This window comes from Octodon degus, unplaced genomic scaffold, assembly GCF_000260255.1.
Source record: "Octodon degus isolate 3935 unplaced genomic scaffold, OctDeg1.0 scaffold00008, whole genome shotgun sequence".
NCBI classification, from domain to species: Eukaryota; Metazoa; Chordata; class Mammalia; order Rodentia; family Octodontidae; genus Octodon; species Octodon degus.
In genome coordinates this window covers 2089135-2100232 of record NW_004524584.1, presented here as the reverse complement: position 1 = coordinate 2100232, position 11098 = coordinate 2089135, and the positions used below count along the sequence as shown (strand labels likewise).

Genomic DNA, 11098 nt, shown 5'->3' with positions numbered 1-11098 from the left:
TTTAGGGAAGGATCTACAGGGTGTTCAGGGTCTCAGTACTAAATCAGACTCGTAGTGATTCACCTGTTTACAGCCTCCCAAGAGCTGGGATTATAAGCATGCACCACCATGCCCAGTCTCAACTGTAGTATCAGTGCGCCTCCGGGGTGGGGCCAGCACCACAGGCAGGGGGATTGAACCCCCAGCCCCTGTGCCTGCTTGCAGGCACCTAATACGCTGAGCTATTTGGCCGGCCTCTATGTGTTACATGTAATGCTCTCTGGTGCTATATAGGCTCCTTCTGTTTTATATTGTACTTTATGGGGTTCTTCTGTTCGTATTCTGGGACATAGTCGCTCTGTGTAGTTCAGTTTGGCCTTGAACTCATTACGTACATCAGGCTAGTCTCAAATTCACTATGATCCTCCTGCCTTAGCCTCCTACGTTGCTGGAATCACAGCTGGACTTGTGCTCACTTTGTAGCCCAGGCTGGCCTGGAACTCACAAGTATCCTCATGCATCAGCCTCCCCAGTGCAATTATAGGCTTGCACCACCATGCCTGGCCCAAGCCTGGTTTAAATGGAATTCTGTTTGTTTGTTTTGAGAAAGGATCTCACTCTGTAGTTGAAACTGGCCTTAAACTCACTATGTAGCCCAGACTGGCCTCAAACTCAAGGCCATCCTCCTGCAGTACACTCTTGAGTACTGGTATTATAGGAATGTGCCACCAGTCCTCAGCATAAATGGAACTTTTAAAAGGCAGAATACAAGCTTGGCCTGGAGGTAGGAGGATTGTTAGTTTAAACACAGCCTGGACAACTTAGTGACTTAGCAAAACCTTGTCTTAAAATAAAAAATAAGAGCGGTATGGTGGTACACACCTGTAATCTCAGCACTTGGGAGGCTGAGGCAAGAAAATTGCCACAAGTTTGAGGCCAGCCTGGGCTAGATAATGAATTCCAGGCTGGCCTGAACTATACAGTGTGACACTGTCTTATGACAAAAAAAATTTTTTTGAAAGAAAGTGGGAAGATCCTGATTCAGTTCTTAATACCTGTCGGCCAGTGGTAGAACTAGAAAGTCTGTACCAGTTGGATGAAGGATCTGTGCTAGCAGGCTGAGGGATCTGAACTGCAGCCAGGAAACAGCACTCAAAGTAAGGACCAGAGCTCCCCTGAAGAGAACCCAGCTATCTTCAGCAACAGTAAGGTCCTGAGCTCCTCCAGTGATGAGGAAAGCTGAGTTCCCATCAGAAAAGCCAGTTTGATAGACTTCTCCATGAGATTGACATGTGCACCATCTTCTCCTCCAGAGCCAGAAAGCGATGCTCAAGATGAGCATCAGAGCTTCCCCAAAGAGCATCAGCCATTCTCAGAAACAATGAAGGTCCCGAGTTCCTCCTCTGACAAGAACAGCCAAGTTGGGGCCGGGGAGATGGCTCAGTGGAATAAGCGCTTCCCTAGCAAGCACAAGGGCCTGAGTTCAATTCCTGGTTCTGCCAAAAAAACAAAACAAAACAAAAAAAACCCCAAAACAAAAAAGAACAGCCAAGTTCATCCAGAAAGCCAGCATGACAAAGTCCTGCAGCAGAGTATCCCAAGAAAACCAGCAGCTTCCAACAGCTTCTCCAAATGTCTTCCCCAGCAGCTTCACTCTTCTAGTCCAGTGCTGCCTCTTATGCTGCTGACAACAACCCTCAGGAGGGCCCTCCCCTCCTAGCACCAGGCTGATTCAGTTTAGTTGGGTATTTCAAGTTGACTGCCAGTTGTCAATCCACAGCAGTCAGAGCTGGGGTTTGGTTTGGTTTTGTTGGATTCAATTGGTGGTGAAATTAACCTGATAAGTTTTAAATAAAATTAAAACAAATTTTATTTTTAAACAACCCCCCCTCCCCCAGGATTAGAACTTAAGCCCTTGTGCTTGCAAGGCAAAGCACTTATTTTACTGAGCCATCTCTCCGGCAATAAATTTATCTTATTTGTGGTACTCTAGTAGATTGCCCACTGGTGGTCAACTTGTTACATCCAGCTGAACTGAGCTGCCTCGGTGCTGGGTGTGGGAGGCCCACCTGAGGGTTGTTGCCAATAACATAAAAACAAGAACTAGTGGGGAAGAAATGATGCTGTATGGCCTCCCGGAGGAGCTTATCAGGCTGCTTTTCCTCATATGAACTTAGTTGTTCTCATCATTGGAGGACCTGTGGACCTCACTGTTGCTGTGGATGGCTGTGGTACTCTTTGAGGGAGATCTGGTTTTTACCTTCAGCATTGCTATGTGGCTCTAGCGCAGTTACCTCAGCCTGCTAACACAGATCCTTCATCCCACTGGTACAGACTTTCTAGCTTCCACCACTGAACGTTGTGCCTTGCCAGCACAGGTCTGTGAAGTGGGTCTGCATGAGACACTGTGGTGGGCTCTAGGCCTCCAGTTGGACTCCTTGGGGGTGGACACTGTGACGAGGTCTAGGTCTTTAGCTGGACTCATGCAGGACATTGCCATGGGGTCCAGGCCCTCAGCTGGAGTCTTTGGGTCTCTAGTGTGTGGAGACCGTTTCCTGCATTCTTTTGTATTCGACTCTTGGGATGACTATTATAAAATAATCCTATAAATTATGTGTTCTGTATAAAATTGCAAACCCTAACTATAACACGGGCCTGACTGAGATGTAGAAACTGCTGTGACAGGATCTCTAGCACCTTGCATATCTTATTATCCCAGCGTGTGGCCCAGTTATGGGCTTCCTAAGAGGCAACGAGCATCTCATGGGAGAGCAGCAGGAGCCGGCAGGCAACAGAGACTGAACCTGAGATCGGAGCTGAGGAGAATCCTTGTCCTTATGGAATTTACAGCCTAATGAGGGAGCAATAAATCACCTTTTAAATAACATTGAATTAATCTAAATTAAATTAAAAATTTAATCAAAGTTTGTTAATTACCATAATGCTGTAATAGTGTCAGCCAGGTAAATGTAATTTGTGTGTGAGTATTTTGAGACAGGACCTTGTTATGTGGTTCAGATTGCCCTCAACTCACTATATAGTTTGCTTGCTTGTTTGCCTTCTTTCTTTCTTTCTTTCTTTCTTTCTTTCTTTCTTTCTTTCTTTCTTTCTTTCTTTCTTTCTTTCTTTCTTTCTTTCTTTCTTTCTTTCTTTCTTTCTTTCCTCTTTCTGGAACCAGGGATTGAATTTACGCCCTTGCATTTGCCATGCAAAGATGTATTCTACTGAGCCATCTCCCTGTTCCCTCTTTTCTTTTTCTTTTCTTTCTTTCTTTTTTTTTTTGAGACAGTGTCTTGCTATCTAGTTCAGGCTGGCCTTGAATTCACTTTGCAGCCCAGGCTGGTCTTGAACTCACCACAACCCTCCTGCCTCTGCCTCCGAGTGCCGGGATTATAGGCATGAGCAACACCACGCCTAGCTTTCACTATGTAGTCTTAAATTCAGAGCAATTCCCCTGCCTCAGCCTCCCAAGTAGCTGGGATTACAAACATGTTTCACTATGCCTAGCTGGGTTTTTGTTTGTTTGTTTGTTTGTTTTTTCTTCTGTACCAGGATTGAATTCAGGACCTTGCCCTTGCCAGGGAAGCACTTATTCCACTGAGCCATCTCCCCAGCCCCTGTATCTGCTTTAAAAAAAAAAAAAAAAGTATATATATATAGTGTATAATAGTGTATGTATATATATATGATAATGAAAACATTCATTGTGGTGAATTGGTACACACATACCATGTCTTGGTCCTTTTTTATTTTCCTTCCCCCACCTTCCACTTTCCTTCCATTCCTAGATACCCTTCCCATCTGTGAAAGGTCTATTTCCCTGTTTTATATCATGTATCTTTTATTTTAGTTCTTTATGTTTTGATCTTCTCATAGAAATGAAACTGAGTAGCCAGGCTTCAGCAGCACATATCTGTAAACTCAGCCCTGGGGAGACTGAGGCAGGTAAGTCACTGCAAGTTCTAGGCCAGCCTGGGCTACATAGTGAAACCCTGTCTCCAAAAACAAACATCATGCAATGATTTACCTGTGCGTAACTTGTTTCCTTGAGCATTACAATCCCAAACTGGGTGTAATTCCATGTGTGAGATTAGGAGAAGCATCTGGGAATAGCTTGTATTTATTTATTTATTTTTTGGTGGAACTGGGGATTGAACTCAGGACCTTATGCTTGCCAGGGAAGTGCTTATTCCACTGAGCCATCTCCTCAGCCCCAGGAATAGCTTGTTTTTGAACAGAGACCTAAAGGCCAAGCAGGAGTTGGTCACATAGCTTTTGCAAGGCAGGGCCACAGGGATAGTTCTGGACAGGTGAAGAGTGACATCCATAAATAGAGCCAACAAGGAGCTGAGAACATGCAGGCCTCTCCCAGGTAAGAGAGAGTCCCAAGCTCTGCTGTTTCTGTCACCACTTCTCCTGTGGAGATGACATTCCCTGATTCTTCACAAGGGCTTTGGTCTACTGTATCAGTCCTGCCCCAGCCCCACAAAAACACAGGTGGTTCAGGCTGGCCAATCAGAGGTCTCCATCTCCCTTGCCAGTGATCACAGGTATATGGATTGGTTAAGAGACCTAAATTAAACCAATCAAAGTCATCTTCATGTGTGCGCAATGGGGAAGATTTCCTCTGAGCTTGAATATGAAAATACATGATCAAGTAAAATTATCAGGGCACAGTGACACACTTTATAATCCCAGCTACTCTAGAGGCTGAGGCAGACAGATGGAAAAATTAAAGCTCAGCCTTAAACAGGGTCTCACTATGTAATTCAGGCTAGCAACTCACTATGTAGCTGAGGCTAGCCTTGAACCCGCAATGATTCTCCTGCCTCAGCCTCCCAAGTGCTGAGATTATAGGCATGCACCACCACCCCCATCCAGCCTGGGTAATTTAGCAAAAGCCTGTCTCTAAATAAATATAAGTAAAAATAAATAAATAAATAAATAAATAAATAAATGTAAATAGGATTGAGGGTGTATTTGTGTTCAGGCACTAGGTTTAATTCCTAATAGAAAAACAAACAAACAGAAAACAAAAATTGAGGTCAGGAAGGCAGAACAGCATGAACCTTCAGAGGGGCCCCCAGGGACCAGAGATACAAATGGAAAGCAGCTAGGACAAGGTAGGGCTGGTGACCTTGCTCTTACCAGGCAAGATGAGGAGTCAGGGAAGAGGTACACCCTGCCCTAACTATCTTAAAATTAGTTATTTTTGTTACCTCTTGTTTCCTTGATGCGCATTTACTAAAAGGGATGGGGCTAAAGCCAGGAAAGGAAAAGGTACAGAGGGCCTAGTTACTCACTCAGAAGCTTTCCTGGGAGGAGGGCTGCCAGGAAGAGCAGGAGCCCTTAAGGCCTACCCCTCCGGCTCATCCCTGAGGTACTGGAGAGCTCCCACTCCTGCTTCAGGCACCATCCCAGGGTAGGTGGGAGGTTGGGTGGGGAGGAGGAAGGAGGGGGAATAGGGTATCTCCTCCCCAGAAGTCCCTCAGGGAATACTTTAAACATTTTTCGACTGACTTGGCTTTGTAGTTAGGTAAAGGAACTGAGCACTGTGGGAAAGGGGAACTGTGGGAAGCAGGGCCGCTCCTCCCCGCCCTTGGGCCCCCACAGTTCCGCCACCTCTCCTGTCACTGAACGCTCATTGTCTGTCCTGTCTTAGTCTCCCCCACCAGACCGTGAGGGTCCCGGGAACAGGCGCTCTGTCTGATTCACCTCCTTCTGCCTCACAATGTGGCCCAGCGTGGGGCTTGACACTTGGAAGTTTCTCAAAGAGTTGCTTGTTGAATGAAAGAACAAATGAACGCTTTCTCCCGACTGCCCCAACCTTAAATGAGATTTACAAGGGAGGAAAAGCCTGCCTAGTTTCCAGCTTCTTACTCCCCTTGCTGACAATCACTGTGTCCCAGACCTCAAGGAGACAGGGAACACCTAAAGTTTGCTTATCTGTCCCTATCCATTTCCTGGTGATAGGAGTCTAGTCCTTCACCAGATTTTCATTGGCACATATGGGGAAGAGAACCATGATTTAAGAGAGCAGTTCCAGGATAAAGATTTTATATTCATTTTCTTACTTTGGTTTTCCTGAACCAAATTGGTTTCCTCTCCACACCCCTGTTCTTCCTGTACGTAATCTGTAATCTGTGAAGTTGGTAATTTTGTAGTATCAGTGCTTCCAGCTCACCTGACAAAGTGGTGACAAGATGCTATCACCTTTGAATTCTCCCAGCACCTTCCTGTTAGTGCCACTGCCTAGGCACCCTGATGATTTCTCCCATAGGCTTTGCTCTGCCTCCTCGGTTCTGCAGGTGTGAAGACAGGAGGACTGGGTTGTGACCTCACCAGCAAAGGCAGAAGCAGGAAAGCCTCTGGGATATCCTGCTACCTGATCCAATTCTCCTAGCACATTCAGCAGGCTCCCCTCCCCTCTGCACACAATGGAAGGAAAGAGGAAGTGGGAAAAAAATAAGTCAAGTAATTGAAGTGGAAGGGGGCTAATTACTAGGAAGGCAGAGCTCCAAGTAGGGAGGATTAAAGAAAGCACGGGAGGACAAAGAAGCAAGAAAGACACCAATGCTGAATTGGACAGGCCCTGGAGAAAACTGGGATTGGCAGCAATAACTAGGCTGAGGCAGGGTCAGGAGAGAAAACTGCAAGCCTACTTGGGCTTCTTAGCAGGGCTGAGGCCTGGTATGGATGGAGCCTCTCACAGCGGGCAGGATGAGTCAGCCTCAGAGCACCCAAGTTTAGGATATTAGAGCCACCAGGAGGGTGTTCTGCAAACGCCTGTCCAGTGGAGGGCTTGCTCAGGATTGCAGAGTACAGTCCTCGCTTGAACCAGACAACTGAGGAGACCCCAGGCCTTGAAGGAAAGGTGAATTTACACGGAAACTGAGCATGAAGTGCTGATCTCTTTTATTTTTTAAATTATATTTATTGCATTTGAAATAATACAGACATGAAGTGCTGATTTAAACTCAGGCCCCATACAAGAGTCTGAGTTCAATCCTGGTTCCAGAAAAAAACAAAACAAAACAAAACCTCCTCCCACAATATGACGATATCAAACTATATACACAGAGTGCACAAACATCCGTTTCCTGGTTTTGGCATTATCCTATAATTATGAGAGACATAGTTGCCAGGGGAAAGTGGAGGAAAGGTACACTGGAACTTTAGTTTTGCTTCTGAGACTCTATAAATATTTCTAGCCCCTCAGAAAAAGTTTCAGCACTACACTTACAGAAACTTATTTGTGGGACTTACTATAAGATGGTGGAGTGGTAAACAGCAGAGAAACTGCCCCTGAGATTTGGTGTCCAGATGCTGGAATATAGCAATGTAAGAAAGAGAAGGAGGGAAGTGGGCTCCCAGGACCCAGAAAGGATCTGAAGCAAGAACTAAAGCCCAAGGGGAGAGTGAAGAGAGACTTCAGTGAAGAAGGTGGTGGCAAGCGCTGCCTTCTCCCTGAACCCTGAGTCCCTGCAGAAAGGGCTGCCTGCACCCGCAGACATGCACAGTGACTACTGGAGACCCCACTGGACTGGGATGCACATCAGTGCATTGCAGCAGTGGACACAGTGAACTGCAGTGAGTTATTCAGGTTTAGACATGCCCTAGGAGAGGGGCATATGGGCCTAGAGCAATCTTGGAGAGTGGCCAACTGAACTTGGAACTCACACCAACTTCTGGCTCCAACTAGCAGCTCCTAAGGTCAGGACCAGGTAGAACTGAGTTCACGTTGGCAGGAGATCACGGAGCTGAGTTTAAGCCAGCAGGAGGTACAAGGAATGTTGCAGGCTTTATATATTGGGTTGTAAGCCAGGCATGGTGGCACACACCTGTGTTCCCAGCACTTGTGGAAGGTGAGGCAGGAAGGATGGTTGCAAGTTCGAAGGCAAGCCTGGGCTATAAAGTGAGCTCAAGGCCACCCTGAACTGCATAGCAAGACCCTATCTCAAAAAGACTAACTAACTAACTAACTTGGTTCCAGCCTGATAGCCAGAAACCAGCCTGAACTTCAGTGACACTAAAGGTGCAAGCTTGCTGGGATTATCTACTACTCCACTATAATTCTACTGCAGACTTGCTGGGATTAACATGGATCTGGGCTCAGCAATGTTTCTTTTTCTTTTTCTTTTTTTTAAAATTTTATTTATTTATGTGTGTGTGTGTGTGTGTGTGTGTGTGGCCAGCTCAGCCCACCAGGGGGTGGGGCTGGCTGGCATGTGGTGCTGGGGGATTGAACCGCGGTCCAGGTGCTTTGCTAAGCTTGTTCTAAGTATGTGCTTTAGACCACTGAGCCATCTCACCAGCCCCGGCTCTGCAATGTTTCTACAAGTGACAGCAGAGACACACCTTGAAGAGGACATTTTCTTATTTTCTTGTTGTCTTTTTCCTGATTGCTTTTTCTTTTAAAAAATACGAATGTGAACATTCCTTCTGCTGTTGTTTATATTTTTTTCTTTTCTCTTCCTCAGCCGTTTCCTTTACCAGTTTTACAAAGTTTATACAATCTTCCTTTGTCCTCCAGCCTGGCTCCTAATCTTTTCTTTGTCTATTTCTCTATTCTTCCTCCTAACCACTGTTATATTTTCTACCCTGAAGGTAGAATTGCCACATTGAGGGCATAGTTACTGTATACAATTTTCTGTTTTGTTTAAGATTTTTTTTTTTCCATATTTAGGACAGGGTTTACAGAGTCTACAGGGTCTATAGGGTCTCATTACGTAGAACGGAGTCATAGTGATTCTCCTGGTTTCAGCTTCCCAAGTGCTGAGATTACAGGCATGCACCACCACGCCCAGTCTCAATCGCCATCTCAGGGTGCCCCAAGGCAAGAATGGCATGGCCTACTAGGGATTGAACTCTGGCCGCTGCTCTCTGCCTAAGCAGGTGCTTTAGTCCACTGAGCTATCATGCCAGCCCTGTTTTAGATTTTTTTTTAAATAACCACAAATACAGTTCCTATGGTTAAAGGTAGCAAATGAATAGTTACTACAGTTTGACATTTCCTAGGCTGTATTTGGTATTATTGTTATTACTGATTTTACTATTTTATCCAAGGTAATATAATTGTTCTAATCAGTTGTTCTTTGTGGTATGCTAAGACTGTGATTGCCTAAGGGTCATAAACAATTCTATAGGCCAGTAGCAAAGAAGCAGGGGCTAGGCCAAATAGGAAGCGACTTCTCATCCTCAATTTTTTTTTTTTTTTTTTTTTTTTTTTTTTTTTTTTGTATTTTAGGTCAGGGTCGACAGGGTCTATAGGGTCTCACTATGTAGACTGGACTCCTAGTGACCTGCCTGTGTTCAGCCTCCCAAGCACTGGGATTAGAGGCACGCACCACCACACCCAGTCTCAATCTCATCTCAGCGAACCCAGGGGCAGGGCTGCATGCTGGGGATCAAACCCAGGCACTGAGTCTGCCTAAGCAGGCATCTTAATCTGATGAGCTATTTGGCCAGCCCTTCACCCCCAGTGAATGAAAGATGCATGATATTGCGAAAGAATCAAAGCCCAAAAGCCAGCTACACTTGCAATATGACTCTGAATAGTCATTTCCTAATGGTTCTAAATACTAGTAATAAAGCTACTTGCCATAAATAATCTAAAAGCATCAACCCAGGAATTAAACTAAAAATGAAATAGAAGGGGATAAAATATATTTTATGGCTTATGTTTAGATGTCCCCTTGAAGCCTCATGCGGTTGTAGGTGGAGCTTTTTCGTGATCATGGTATCTCACCTGTCAGGTTAGTATGTGGAGCTTTTTCAATATGTGATTGATTAATGTTAAAATTCCAGAATTAAGGGTGTATGGTTACAAAGTCAGTCACTGATTGGATTGTCACTGCTCTAAGCCTAGATAGATTATAAAAGGGGCAGAAAGTTGCTTATAAGGTCCGTTATTACTCTTGCTTTCTTCTACCACCATGATGCCCCCTGCCACGTGATACCTTGCCTAGGACCAAGCCAATTATGGACTGAAACCTCTACAAACTGTGAACTAAAGAAACCTTTCCATGCTTAACTTTGAACTTGGAGTATTTTGTCTCAGCAACAAGAAAAGTAACACAACACTTAAGCAAGATGTAACCACGGGGGGCTGGTGAGATGGCTCAGTGGTCTAAAGCACCTACTTAGAACAAGCTTAGCAAAGCACAGGGACCACAGTTCAATCCCCCAGCACCACATGCCAGCCAGCCCCGCCCCCTGGTGGGCTGAGCTGGCCACATACACACACACACACACACAAATAAATTAATTTTTTAAAAAAAGATGTAACCACGGTATTAGCTCACCAAAGACGAACAGAGGAGTGCTCGCTTTAGCAGCACATATACTAAAATTGGAATGATACACAGATTAGCATGGTCCCTGCACAAGGATGATGCACAAATTCATGAAGTGTTCTATATTTAAAAGAAGAAAAGAGACATGGGAAGCAGAGGCAGGAGGATTGCTCGCAAGTTGGAGGTCATCCTGGGCTAGAAAAGTCTCAGAGTGAGACTGCCCGGGGCCTGCAGATCCTGAATAGACCCAGAGCCCAGGCCTGGTGTGTGAATAAGACTGCCTGGGGCCCACTGGATCCTCATTCAACCCAGAGTGCAGGCCCAGCAGGGAACCCTTCAGCAGAACTCCCTGAAAGATGCTAGAGGCAAGACCCACCCAGCTGATTCAGGAGCAGAACATCTTGCCAGAGTGACACAAAGGGTTCAACTCCAAGGGCTGTAGCAGGAAGCAGTGGAGCACAGCAGCCAGACTCCAGCCAGATCCAAGCAACGCCCACCTGAAGGAATCTGAACTTCATAGATCCGGACCTGATGCTAAGGTAATAACTCTATCTAAGCTCTACACCAAAGGTCAGAAGACAGGTATACAAAATGACAAAGAGAAGGAACAAAATGCAGTCTCAGGCCCCGAGTCCACCCAGTGCAACTGCAGAAGACACTAGCACTGAAGAAACTGGAAATCACACACCAGATATCTCTGAAATCATAGCGTTGGAAGTAAAGAAACAACTGCAAAAAAGTATAGAAGAAATCAGATCAGAAATAATTTCTGAACTAAAAAAAGTAGTGATAACTATAATCAAGGAAGTACTAAGTGCTTCTAA

The 11098-nt window shown here is 45.3% G+C and overlaps 1 non-coding gene across 1 annotated transcript; it reads left to right on the top strand.

Annotated features, from left to right (window-relative positions):
* The first annotated feature begins 10300 nt into the window (after positions 1 to 10300).
* On the top strand, positions 10301 to 10404 carry LOC111814227. Its single transcript, XR_002819267.1, has one exon. It is a non-coding gene; the product is annotated as a U6 spliceosomal RNA (small nuclear RNA).
* Positions 10405 to 11098: the final 694 nt, after the last annotated feature.